Source organism: Anolis carolinensis, chromosome 5, assembly GCF_035594765.1.
Source record: "Anolis carolinensis isolate JA03-04 chromosome 5, rAnoCar3.1.pri, whole genome shotgun sequence".
Taxonomy (NCBI): domain Eukaryota; kingdom Metazoa; phylum Chordata; class Lepidosauria; order Squamata; family Dactyloidae; genus Anolis; species Anolis carolinensis.
In genome coordinates, this window is record NC_085845.1 from 137,346,929 (window position 1) to 137,361,487 (window position 14,559).

At 39.7% G+C, this 14,559-nt stretch overlaps 1 protein-coding gene across 2 annotated transcripts in view; it reads left to right on the plus strand.

Annotated features, from left to right (window-relative positions):
* tspan12 (tetraspanin 12) overlaps positions 1-14,559 on the plus strand; it is a 101,108-nt gene that overhangs the window by 78,755 nt on the left and 7,794 nt on the right. The window lies entirely within an intron of this gene.

A 14,559-nucleotide genomic window follows, 5' to 3' on the forward strand; every position in this document is an offset into this window, starting at 1 on the left:
ATCTAACACCGACATCGGCCATCCTGATTGCCCCTGCATGGCCACGCCAGCCGTGGTATCCCACGCTACTCCGGATGTGTGCGGATCCTCCCCGCACTCTCCCAACTCTCCCTCATCTACTATCTTCGCAGAAGGGACAGGTCCTCCACCCCGACGTCCCGTCCCTACACCTGACTGCCTGGAGGATACTTCCTTAAATTCTCTCCACCCAGACCTGCAGGCGATCCTTCGCGCCGCTCACAAACCGGCCACATCGAAGGCCTATGCTTACAAGCTGGCAAAATTCCAAACTTTCCTTCGGGACCGACGCGTCAATCCCGCCTCTACTTCGATCCCGCTGGTCATGGACTTCCTACTTTCCCTTGTGGATCGTCAACTTTCTCTGGCCTCGATAAAATCCTATCTCGCTGCTCTCTCCTGGCATTTCCAACGTCAGGGACAACCCTCTCTCTTTTCTAACAACCTCATTAAGACCTTCCTTTGAGGTTACAACAACTTGCACCCTCCAGTTCAACCTCCGACTCCCGGATGGAGCCTCGAACTCGTCCTTTCTCAACTAGCGTCAGCTCCCTTCGAACCTATGGCCTCTGCAGACCTTCACCTTCTCTCTTGGAAGACTGCCTTCCTTATCGCTATCACCTCTGCGCGCAGGCCTTCGGAACTGGCTGCTCTCCGGGTGGACGAACCCTATCTCCGTTTCCACCACGACAGGGCTGTCCTTCGCCCGGACATCACCTTCCTACCTAAGGTGGTCTCTGCTTTTCACCTGAACCAGGACATAATACTTCCTGCTTTCTTCCCTAATCCTTCTTCTTCTCTGGAACGGAAACTCCATCTCCTCGATGTCAGGAGAGCCCTCCTTTTCTACAAGGACAGGACTAAGGACATACGTAAGTCACCTAGACTGTTTGTGGCTTACGCTACCCATAAACTGGGCGAACCACTTTCTTCCCAAAGACTCTCACACTGGATTGCTCAGACCATCGAGCTCGCTTATCAGCTGGCCAAACGCCAACCCCCCTCTTCGATCCGCCCTAGATCTACGAGGGGCCTTTCCACCTCTACGGCCTTCCTGAGGGGTGTCCCTCTCGACTCCATCTGTCGAGCGGCTATCTGGTCCACTCCATCCACCTTTGTTTCACACTACAGGATGGACTCAAAGAACCTCAAGGACTCGGCCTTTGACAGGTCCGTCCTTTCCTCCTGCCTTACCTAATGTTGTTGCCTTACTCAAAACCAGTTTTCGGGTTTATCCTTCTTACAGGCTGACCGTTGTCATCCACCCCGTTTGTAATCGATGTGCTCAGGGATTCTTTAACGTAGTGCTTGTGTACTATACTTACCCACTGCACTGAAATGTATTTTTTTGAATACTTCTCCCTCTGTTTTCAGAGAATGAGTTTATGCCTACCTCTGTATTTTCTTACAGACTATTGCTCACTTACAATGTTGTGATTGTGTTCTGGATCCTAACAACAAGGATCGTTTTTTTTGCACTATATGCTATTGCATCGCTTCTTTGACCGTTGCATTTGCTTGTTTTTGCACCTTGTGCTCAATAAATGTGTTGTTTGGACACTAGACTGGTTATCGGGTTTGCTATCCCACCTACCTACACCTCAGCTTGCTAGTCTCCATTAGTGTGCATTCACAGAGTACACGAAGAAAAAGGACAGGTTGCTTACCTGTAACCGTGTTTCTTCGAGTGTACTCTGTGAATTCACACAATCCCGCCCTTCCTTCCCCACATGCAAACCTCTCCCTTTCTCGCTGCCTTTGCGGCGTAGGAACTGGAGAGCGGGCGCGGAGGGCGCTCTTTATACCCTCCGGGAAGAGGGGCGGGGTTACCGCCAAATTTCAAACTTTAGCTTGGAAGAGTATCCGTTGGAGCCTGCGCAGGCGCAGCCTTCTCCATTAGTGTGAATTCACAGAGTACACTCGAAGAAACACGGTTACAGGTAAGCAACCTGTCCATCTCCTTTGAATGAATGCCTGGAGGAGGTAATGGGCTGGATGAGGAAAAACAAATTGAAACTGAATTCAGACAAAACAGAAGTGCTTGACAATAAGAGTCCTAATCTGGGGATGGGGATGTCAACAAGTCCTGGGTGGAGTTACATTTCCCCTGAAAGACTGTGTTCGCTGCTTGGGAGTGCTCCTGGGTCCATCTCTCCAAATGTCAGTCCAGGTAGATGTGACAGTCAGGAGTTCTTACTACCAGCTTCAGCTGATATGCACCCCTTCCTAGATTTGGAGGATCTAAAGATGGTAGTGCATGTGATGGTAGCCTCAAGGTTGGACTTCTGCAATGCGTTGGACTTCTGCATTGGGCTACCTTTGTACAAAGTTCAGAAACTCCAGCTGGTTGAAAATAAAGCAGGCAGATTGGTTACGGGAACATCCAGGGGTGAGCATATCATCCCTATGCTAAAGTCACTCCTCTGGCTGCCAATTAGTGTCTGGGCAAAGTACAATGTGTTGATTTTGACCTTTAAAACCTTACATGTTTTGGGTCCAGGTTACTTACAGGATAGCCTTTTCCTGTACAATTCGGCCTGCACACTTAGGTCCTTTCGCGGGTGGCTACTCCATCCTGCCAGGACCTGATTGGCAGTCATCACCCAGAGGACTCTTTCAGCAGCCGCCCCAAGACTGTGGAATGACCTGCCGGAAAAGCTCCAACAGCTAAATGAGCTGTTGGAATTTGAAAATCATCTAAAGACCTATCTCTTCTGGCAGATCTACACATCCAGTTTTAAGCATTAATTTTAGACTTGTGTCCTGTGTGTTTATTATGTATTTTATAGAAATACATTTTAATTTGTATCTTTTATAGAAAAACATTTTAATATTGTGTTTATAGAATTTTTGCAATGTTTGTGTGTTTTGATTGTGCTGTGATCTGCCTCGAGCTGCAAGGAGAGGCGAGTAAGAGTATTATTATTATTATCATTGTATGGCACAGCAAACAAGATAGATATGCTGGATTTCTTATCACAAAATCACAAGTCGAACACTTCCCAAGTGTCTAGGACTGTGTGATGTATTTTCGGATGATGTGTGCAGATCCCAGTAGGGTGGCCTTTTGCAGTTGACAGATCGTGATTTTGTCAATGCCTATTGTTTCCAAATGCTGGCTGAGATCTTTTGGCACGGCACCCAATGTGCCGATCACCACCGGGACCACCTGCACTGGTTTCTGCCAGAGTCTTTGAAGTTCAATTTTGAGGTCCTGATAGCGGCTGAGTTTTTCCTGTTGTTTTTCGTCAATGCGGCTGTCACCTGGGATGGCAACATCAATGATCCAAACCTTTTTCTTTTCCACAACTGTGATGTCTGGTGTGTTGTGTTCCAGAACTTTGTCAGTCTGGATTCGGAAGTCCCACAGTATCTTTGCGTGCTCATTTTCCAATACTTTTGCAGGTTTGTGATCCCACCAGTTCTTTGCTGCTGGGAGGTGGTACTTGAGGCATAAGTTCCAATGTATCATTTGGGCCACATAGTTGTGTCTCTGTTTGTAGTCTGTCTGTGTGATTTTTCTTACAGCAGCTGAGGATATGATCAATGGTTTCGTCAGCTTCCTTGTCAGCTTCCTTATTATTACTATTATTATTATTTGAAACACAACAAGATGAGTCCAAAGCAGACATTCTGCTGGCTCTTGTATTGGATAACACATCGGACACTTCCAAATTTTCTAAGACTGTGTGATGTATTGGTGAACAATGTGCACAGATCCCAGTAAGGTGGCTTTCTGCAGCTGGCAGGTGGTAATTTTGTCAGCACCGATTGTGTTTAAGTGCAGGCCAAGGTCTTTAGGCACTGCACCCAGTATGCCGATCACCACTGGGACCACCTTGATTGGCTTGTGTCAGCGTCTTTGTCATTTGATCTTTAAATCCTCATATGTCAGCTTTTCCATTTGTTTTTCCTCAGTCCTGCTGTCATCTGGGATTGCAACATCGACAATCCATGCTTTGTTTTTTAACACGATTGTGAGGTCAGAAGTATTGTGCTCCAAATTATTATTATTATTATTATTATTATTATTATTATTATTATTATTATTATTATTACCCTAAAATAGATTGCTACCTAAAGTGAATGAACAAGGTGTCATCTTCCCATGTTTCATGTAGAGAAGCTGCCTGGACTGGCAGTTGAATCTTTCTTTATTGCTAGGGATTGAAATGTATCTAGCACTGTACATTGAAGGCACCATACTTGCTATGGGAGCCTGGCACAGTCTAGATGACACCTAGATCTCTTCTCTTAACTCTTTGCTGGTGCTTCCCCCACTTTGCCTAATGATATTGCTGGTACTACCTCATGAATAAGTTAAATTCCCTCTGTCCCTGGAAGTTGGTGGTAGAAGAGTGTCCCATTCTTCTCCCTCTGGCATCCATACACATGTGATCCACTGTCAGCAGCTGGTAGTGTCTATAAATAAAATGTATTTTTGTGAACATTTTGAAGTCACTATATTTTCAAAGAGGCCTTTGTAATTCTGCTATATAAAAAAATCCAATAGAATTTATTGCTTATTGCCTGTTGTTCCAACCCTTTATTCCCAGAGTTCATTGTGGAATTATAATATTGTATATTCACAGCATTTCTGGCAGGTAAATTTGGCAGAGAAATAAGCACTTGCCCAAGACCAGCTGGTAAAGCTTTGAATCCAAATTGCAAATATGTCATTCAAAAAATTATAGTATATCAAGTCAGTGCTACAGAAGCAGTCGAGACTATTAAATAGATGGGAAGATCTGCATATATTATTTGCTTCCCAATTTGAATTTTGCAAACTTTAGTGACGCCTGACTAAAAGTGGATCTGAAACAAGATTCTCACCTACTGTGAACTTATAAAAATGAGATCCACAGCTGAATATTTTACAGTTTGTTATATACAGTAGAGTCTCACTTATCCAAGCTAAACGGGCCGGCAGAACCTTGGATAAGCGAATATCTTGGATAATAAGGAGGGATTAAGGAAAAGCCTATTAAACATCAAATTAGGTTATGATTTTACAAATTAAGCACCAAAACATCATGTTTTACAACAAATTTGAAAGAAAAAGTAGTTCAATGTGCAGTAATGTTATGTTGTAATTACTGTATTTACGAATTTAGCACCAAAATATCATGATATCTTGAAAACATTGACTACAAAAATGGCTTGGATAAGCGAGGCTTGGATAAGTGAGACTCTATTGTACTTTTAAAAACCATATAGTAAGTTTTTGTTTTTGAACATTGTTTTTAATTGTATTAATTGCTCTGTGGAAAAGTGTTAATTGTTCCTGAGTCCCATCGGGGAGATGGAGGCGGGGTAATAACAAAATTAAAGTTATTATTACAGTAGAGTCTCACTTATCCAAGCCTCGCTTATCCAAGCCTCTGGATAATCCAAGCCATTTTTGTAGTCAATGTTTTCAATATATCGTGATATTTTGGTGCTAAATTCGTAAATACAGTAATTACAACATAACATTACTGCGTATTGAACTACTTTTTCTGTCAAATTTGTTGTATAACATGATGTTTTGGTGCTTATTTGTAAAATCATGACCTAATTTGATGTTTAATAGGCTTTTCCTTAATCCCTCCTTGTTATCCAAGATATTCGCTTATCCAAGCTTCTGCCGGCCCGTTTAGCTTGGATAAGTGAGGCTCTACTGTATTTATTATTAAGTACTTATTCTACATCAGAAACTGGGTTTTTTAAACTGAGTTTGTTTTTCAATTTACATTTTAAATGCAGGAGGTCTAGATGACTTATTCCCATTTACTTAATCTTATGCCTATTACAATACCAAACATTCTTTTGAAAGCATTGCTCTTTTCTTCCAGTTCTACCTTTTCTTTTTTTAGTCTTTCAAGCACGGTTGGACACAAAGTAATGTGTTTATTTATTTAATAATAAATAATATTTATTTCCATAATTCTGTCATTGCACTTTCTTACATTTTCTTGTTTTATTCCTGTTCAGCATAGCTCTGTCTTCCCTTTTTATAATAGATGTTATTATTTTTCTTTTTATAGTTCCTCCCATTTTGCTATGTCTGTTAAACGTGTGCAAATATAGACACCTTGCATACTTTTTCTTATTCATTTATGGCATATTGTTCTCTCTTAATTTTCGGGCTGTGCGTAATTTGCCTGCATTAATTTTCTCCATCAGTTACACAAAAATATGATTTTTATTTCTAACATACGTTTTGACTGTAGTCCTGGCCATTGTGAAAATGTCCATTGAATGTAATAGGCATTCCTCCTGGATTAACAGGTCTGTGGTTTTTGTCATTATAGAAACATTGTGGTTTTCCCCTTTGGATTTCCCACATAAACCTCAATTTTGAACTGTTATTAATCTCTAGGGGCAGAGTCATTCAATCAATGTTCCCTGGAATACTTGAGTTCCACAGAATGTTGCTAATGGTTATATGAGAGATTGCGATTGTAGATGTAATAATTTTTATGCCAGGGTTCCTGGAGCCCTTAAAATTATCTCAAGGGTTCATCCAGGATAAATGCATCAATAGAGGCTGGTTATTATTATTTATTTATTTATTTCCTGCCTCCTCACAGCACAGAATAGGACACAACATAGCTAAAACACATTATTATAAACTAATTCAGTAAAATGCATATATTAAGCACATTTACCTCTCACATCATCTCCAGTCCTGTTTATTCAACATGGTGAAATATAATTTGGAGATAGGAAATGTTGGAATACTTTACTTCATGGATCAAATGGCTTCATGAATATTCAACGTGTTCTTTGAACACACAATATTTTATATTTTAAAAAATATATAGTTCTAGCCTGCCTTTCTACTTAAAATGGCATTCAAAGAGTCTAACAACAGTAATACAATCCATAAACAAAGAATGTACAGTAGAGTCTCACTAATCCAAGCCTCGCTTATCCAAGCCTCTTGATTATCCAAGCCAATGTTTTCAATATATCGTGATATTTTGGTGCTAAATTCATAAATACAGTAATTACAACATAACATTATTGTGTATTGAACTACTTTTTCTATCAAATTTGTTGTATAACAAGATGTTTTGGTGCTTAATTTGTAAAATCATAACCTAATTTGACGTTTAATAGGCTTTTCCTTAATCCCTCCTTATTATCCAAGATATTCGCTTATCCAAGCTTCTGCCGGCCCATTTAGCTTGGATAAGTGAGACTCTACTGTATTTGCTTATTCAATTTAGAGTCTATTTAAAATGAATCAGTTCCATCCTTAAATACAAAACTTTTCAGGATGTCAAATGCCTGCCTGAATTAAAAAAACAAAACAATGTATAGATGTACACCAGAGAGAGATGAGTGTAACTTACCTTCTGTGTGGACTTTCAGAAACCAGGAAACACAAATAACCTTATTACATTAACTTATGGATTTGCCACGCATTGTGGCGAATCTGTGGGAGACCGGCAAGATGCATGTTGAACCCATCACCCCACGCCCTGCACCGCCCATTGTTCCCAATGCAACATGGGATGCTTCCTGTGTTGCCGTGGTAGTGGCAGTGTATGCTGCTTCCTCTTCCCTTTTGCCATGGAGTCCCACTGGAAGTAGATGTACATTGTGGGATGGGCTCCATGGCAAAAGGGGAGAGGAATCAGTGTATGAAAGGCAAATTTGCTCGTATGATGAGGTCGTAATTCAAGGTAGTGCCCATAGAATGTCCAGGTTGTTTCCTAACTAAGTCCATAGAACATGGTCCATAGATTCAGTTAAGACTGAGGAATTGATGGTTCTCCAGATGTTGATGAAATCAAGTTCCCATCAGTTCTGTTCAAACTGACTAATGTTCAAGTAATGATTTCACTTGTAGTTGATCAATGCCTGTGTGGCTGAACATCCTCCATCCTTGGTACAGATGATAATGCACTCTGTTCTCCTATTGCCTTCCAAAATAACCAATAAGATCAAGCTAAGGTCATTGGCTTGGACTGGATGACCCTTGTGGCCTCTTCCAACTCTATGATTCTATATTTCTATTGTACCTGATTTAAACAAGGTACAGCTGACTAAAGTTTAGTTTGAAAATAAAGACTTTCATTTTACTCTTGGAGAAAATGAGGAGATCAGACTGAGAAGCACATAGGTCTGAAATCATACTGAGTTTTTTTCCGCCTTTAGTAGGAAACTATGGATTCATAGTAGGTCTGAACCCAGACGGAATCATTCACTGTTGTTGTATATAGCTGTGGTTCCAGATAAATATTCAGAACATTTCACCTTGTTATCTGAATTGGTTGTGCAACTTGAAACTCTCACTCAGGAGCTAGGACCCTTCAAAAAATGGAACTTTAACAATAAATGGGGCAATTACTGTTCTAAAATATGACCCATTTTTGGTTTCAGATTAGCAGAAAAGTTATGAGAATGCCCGAGGCTGTATCAGAGACTCTGTTAGTGCAGGTGTTTGTACATCCTTGCCAAGAAATGGCTAATTTGATCTTTCTCTGGCATATGTCTACTGTGAGAACATTTGGATCCAATGTCTGATTTCTAACTTAGGATTTTTTTCCCCCTAATCAACAGTTTGTATCTTGTGTTTTGAATGCCTTGCATATACAAGTCTCAAAAAACACAATCTGGCTCTTTGCTTACTCGGAGCAAAGGTTAGTCCTGGAAGTTATTAAAATAATGGCAATAAACGATAAATTAAAAATACAGACAGTGTTTGATTAGAAGTCATTGAAACCATATATATATTTATCATTGTTTTCAGATCTCCAGATGTACTCTTCAGAATTCAACGATTTATCTAGATATATTGTTAATAGTGTGTAATGATGAAAGACACATGCTTTTATCTTTATACCAGATTGAGGGAAGTGATTTTGTTCTGCAGGGCGCATCTGGAGACGTAGGATTTCAGACCAGTGTTCATGGTCTCAGTGAATAATTTGCATATCAGCCGAAGTTGAGAAAACCAGCCTACAGACATGACAATCTCGCTCTTATTAAACATGTGCAGGATGTCTGCTTGAAATGCCCAGCAGTCATCAACTCTGTAGATGACCAGACTTTTATTAAGATCTCAATTTCCACTTAAGGCTGGGATTTTAATTGCATTGCTTCGACAGCAAAGTTAGCGTAAGCGCGTGTTCCAAGTTCACGTATGTTAATCTTTACAAAGGCTGGAAGAATTCCAGCAAGGAATCTGAGCCGGCCAATTAACTCCATTTGCAGCTGTGGCCGAATATCCTCAGGTGACACAACACAGAGCCCTCCCTGCACCAAACGGTAGTTTCCCGTTTTCTCCATCATTGTCATGTAAGGTTTGACTCTCTGTTGGCTTTGATATTTCATTTTCAGGTCCCAATTAATATTAATGGGAAGCACAATTGGCTCCCAAATTCACCAGTTAAGTACAGGAGCCTAGTGTGAAATACACCTCCTGCTCTCCTTTCTGTTTCCAAATGTGCTGCACGATTGACTTACAGAACACCTAGAAATTTAAGAGAATATATAAATTATATGTTGCCGTTGGTTCATATTTTTGGAAAGTAGCTTTCAAACCATGCTCCCTCATTTATTAATTTCTACCCACAGGGATGAGGAATTTAAGCTTAGGGACTTAGTTCATGTAGTATAATATTTGCATGAAAGTTTCCATCATCAGCTGTCAACCTGAATAGCTGAAAGTCAATTCAGACTAGATCTCACGCAATCTGTTACAGATAATTGCCTTGCCTAGTTACATTTTTTCCTATTAGGAATTTGTATTTGTAGTGTTTCATCATTTATATATATTTTGATTGATTTTTTTTAAAACAGTCTTTTTTGTCAGCTTTCTTCATAGTTCAACTTTCACAGCGAAAAACAGAAATCAGAAATGCTATGTCCTGGTGGCACAGTGTGTTAAAGCGCTGAGCTGCTGAATTTGCGGACCAAAAGGTCCCAAGTTCAAATCCCAGGAGCAGAATGAGCACCCGCTGTTAGCCCCAGCTCCTGCCAACCTAGCAGTTGGAAAACATGCAAATGTGAGTAGATCAATAGGTACCGCTCTGGCGGGAAGGTAACGGCGCTCCATGCAGTCATGCCAGCCTCATGACCTTGGAGGTGTCTATGGACAACACTGGCTCTTCGGCTTAGAAATGGAGATGAGCACTAACCCCCCAGAGTCGGACACGACTGGACTTAACGTCAGGGGAAACCTTCACCTACCTTTACTTTATGTCCTGGATGATCTTGAGTTTGGTATTAATGATATGTACTTGAGAAGCTTAACTAGTTCTTTCATAGCTGCCTTTCTAACTCATAGCTATCTTCTCATTTTCTGACTACAGCCTCTGTTTTGTTTTACGATGTATAAAACTATTTCAGTGTCCTCATAATATACTTGTAAGTTATGAACAACGTGTGTAGTCATAGTTTTTGTTTTCTGAATTTTCAGTTTTCAGCGTTGTCACTTTTTTCCTTCCCTTTCATTTATGCTTTGTTACATAGTTGAGGTTAATTTTATTGTTAGCTTTCTTCCATGCTTTCCATTTATATTTTTTTAGAAGTCTGGAAAAACTTACACTCCTGTTATATTCACGTGGTGTATCAAAATAAGATAGCAAAATCTTAATTAACTGTTGTGGTTGGAATGTTTGGGTAAATAATTGCCTTGGGAGTTCAAATTAACTCGAAGCTATGAAACTTTATTGGGTGACCTTGCATAATGCATGTTCAGCTAGCGACCTTGCAGAAGTGATGCAACGTAAAAACAGTACTTAGAGTAAAGAGATGTTACAAGATGAGAACAACCAAATGTCAAGTTACCAGTATTTGAAACATGACATTATCAGCTGACTGATATTTATATGACTAGAAAAAATTATCTATCCTGTTTTTCTTGTAGAAGAATTTGTAGAGAGATCTCACCCTTTTCTGCACACTATTTTATGGAATTAATGGAATTATGTGAAATGACTATTGGAATGATTTGGATTCTGATTGCGGATAGTGTGATTAATAGTTGAAGTAATGTTTTTGAACGTTTTAATGTGTTTTAAATATTGTTTAATATGTTTTTTAAAATAGTACATTGTTTATAAGGCATCAAAAGTTGCCTATCTGTAAAGCCGCCTTGAGTCCCCTTTGGGGTTGAGAAAGGTGGGGTATAAATAAAGTAAATAAAGTAAATAAATACATATTTTACACAGTTGGAGCTGTCTGAGCTCCCCAGTGCTAAGTCTTTCAGATATTATGATTGTGTGCTGTGTTGTTGTTGTTGTTGTTGTTGTTGTTGTTGTTGTTAATATGGGACAGTTAGGCCTGGATTACACTTCCCATTCTTAATTGTATCATCGGATCATGGAACGCAGAATGAGAATAAATCAGATTATTGGTTTACAGTAGAGTCTCACTTATCCAAGCTAAACGGGCCGGCAGAAGCTTGGATAAGCGAATATCTTGGATAATAAGGAGCGATTAAGGAAAAGCCTATTAAACATCAAATTAGGTTATGATTTTACAAATTAAGCACCAAACATCATGATTTACAACAAATTTGACAGAAAAAGCAGTTCAATACGCAGTAATGTTATGTTGTAATTACTGTATTTATGAATTTAGCACCAAAATATCATGATATATTGAAAAAAAAGGCTTGGATAATCCAGAAACTTGGATAAGCGTGGCTTGGATAAGTGAGACTCTACTGTACTTAGCTCAGTATTTTTTGCCCTATAATGGCAAAGGATTTCTCTTGAGGGCCACATTATATGGAGTTGTTGGTTGGACAACATAACATCTGTACAGTGGAGGAAACCACAACCATAAATTGAAAAGAACGTCCTTTTTCTTTGTCAGACAGCTGTTTTTAAAAGAATGGTATGAGAAGAATGGCATATAGCTGATTAGAAAAGGCATCTCAAAATGTCAATATTATCTTGGTTCTGTGGGATACTGAGTTGTCCCAGCTACATTGAATTTTTTCCAACCTTATCTATTGACGCTCCATGCAGTCATGCCAGCCACATGACCTGGAGATGTCTATGGACAACACTGGCTCTTTGGCTTAGAAATGGAGATGAGCACCAACCCCCAGAGTCGGTCACGACTGGACTAAACGGCAGGAGAAACCTTTACCTTTTTTTTTACCTATCTATTGAATTGAGATTAAATGTGGAATCTTTTGATCCAAAACATGTGATCTGCCTCCAAGCTGGCCTCTTTCTATTCATCCTGAATAGAAAGTTTTATATGGTTTGGGAAAGCGCTTAGTTTCTTATAGGTATATGCTTGCAATTATGAGATGATCACATATTTCTAGATTATAACACACATGGATTCTTTGATAAGCCCTATCTTAGATCATACCTTTCAACAAAATATTGCAAATGAGCTTACCTGTGGGAATTGCTCAAGAGACTTCGCAGAAATGTTACATGGAGCCTTAACTCTCATGGCTAGGAAACCATTAAAGGATTAAGGTGAACCCTTAAGTCAGACCATCTGTCTTGACAATCGGTTTAGTGCCGTTTTACATGATAAACAGCTGGGATGTCTTCCCTGCCTGGTTTATGAAAAGCTATTATCACTAGTCTGCTATAGCGGAATGTTTTCCCTGTTAGCTCCATACCTAATAAGGAGAGGCAGAGATAGAATGAGCGATGACAAAACCTCATTATAATGGCTTCATCATAACAATCTGAAGACACCACCAGCTTATCAGAAGGCAAACTGGGAGGGATCGGCCCCTGAAATAATTGCATCTAGCTGAATAAGAAAAAGCCCAAAGGCACGAGACTGGTCTTCTTATTATTAATCTAAATGCGGTCATACAGAATGTACGGTAAAGATTATATCAATCTGTTTCTTTGTTAGTTTGAAGCACAATCATGCAGAAATAGAATTGGTCTTAACTACTGTTATGTCGAAGGAAGGGAAATTGTGCTTAACACTGCTACTCACACACTGATTGGGGTCATGCTCTCTGCCATGAGAAAGCAAGCTGTATATCTAAAAATAGTCATTTTTTCCTCCTTTGGGAAATGATATTGGAAAGGAAATACTTGTTCAGCAGCACTCAAACACGCATTGCAACTGTGAAAAGAATGTGCTTGGCATGTATAACTGTTGCAGAAAAAAATAAATATGAACTGTCTCCTAACTTCTGATAACCTTTATATTTGGACGACCTTGAAATTCATAAATTGTTGCAATTTGTATGTTATTGAAATCGAGTCAATTTCTCACATCAATTTCATTTGTTAAAAGACACCCTGTGTAGTGCAATTGTTAAGTGTTGGACTAGGAAGCCAGGACTGGAATTTCAGTTGAGTCTCAGAAGCCAACTGGTTGACTTTGGGCAACTCGTACTCAGTTTCAGAAGAAAGCAGTGGTGAAGCTCCTTTGAATAAATCTTGCCAAGTGATTAAAATTAGTGTTTTCATCACTAATGCTAAAAATCTGTGGTTACAGTAATTTTTTTTAAACGTAGCAGTGAATGTTCTGTCTTAGTCCAAAGTCTTAGTTCACACTGTGCAATTATTTTTGGAGTGAAAGAATGAAAAAAGAGACTTTCCAGATTTAGCCTTCACAGGGATGGAGCTTCAGAGACAATGATGACAGATGACTTAACATCAGCGGGCCACTGAATCCACTCTGGTTTTAAATATAAATTTCAAAAGAGGTCTCGAAGATGCTGAGATCTGTTATTACAAATACATTCTGTGCAATGGAAAGCTCTGTTGAAGTTCAGACAAGAACTGAATAGGATAAAACAGGGGTCCTCAAACTTTTTAAGTGGAGGGCCGATTCACAGTCCCTCAGACTATGATGAAATAGTCCAAAATTAGGATTGTTGTTTTTGTGTGCCTTCAAGTCATTTCAGACTTAGGTCAACCCTAACATAAAATCATAGGTAAACAAAGAGACCTCCAAAGAACATCTAGATGGTCTCATAAGACCATCAGTAAGGAAAGGGACCCTCAAAGGCCATCTAGATGGTTTCAGAAGACCATAGGTAAGAAAAGGGGCCCCCAAAGGACAACTAGACAATCTCATAAAACCATAGGTAAGGAAAGGGACCCTCAAAGGCCATCTAGATGGTCTCATAGGACCATAGCTGAGGAAAGTGGCCTCCAAAAGCCATCTAGATGGTCTCATAAGGCCGTGGCTAAGCAAAGAGACCTTCAAAGACTATCTAGACTATCTCATAAGACCATAGGTAAGCAAAGAGACCTCCAAAGACCAGGTAGACTTAGGTCAACCCTAAGTCTAAAGTTTAGGATAGGGGCCAGGTAAATGACCTTGGGGGGCCGCATCTGGCCCACGGGCCTTAGTTTGGGGACCCTGGGATAAAACCTAGAACTCCATCCACTGGGAAGCTACCAGTTTTTATTGTTCTTTTAAATTGTGATCTGACCACAAGAACACAGTTGTTATTTTACACCTCATGCATGAACTTCTGTATTGATCTTCATCTACTCGGCATTGTATTTGTTACAATTTCTTTATGTTGCTAGTAAGTTCTTCTATGAATGCTTTTCTAGTGTTTTCAGTGCATGTGTACCTACTGCAGTATTTTGT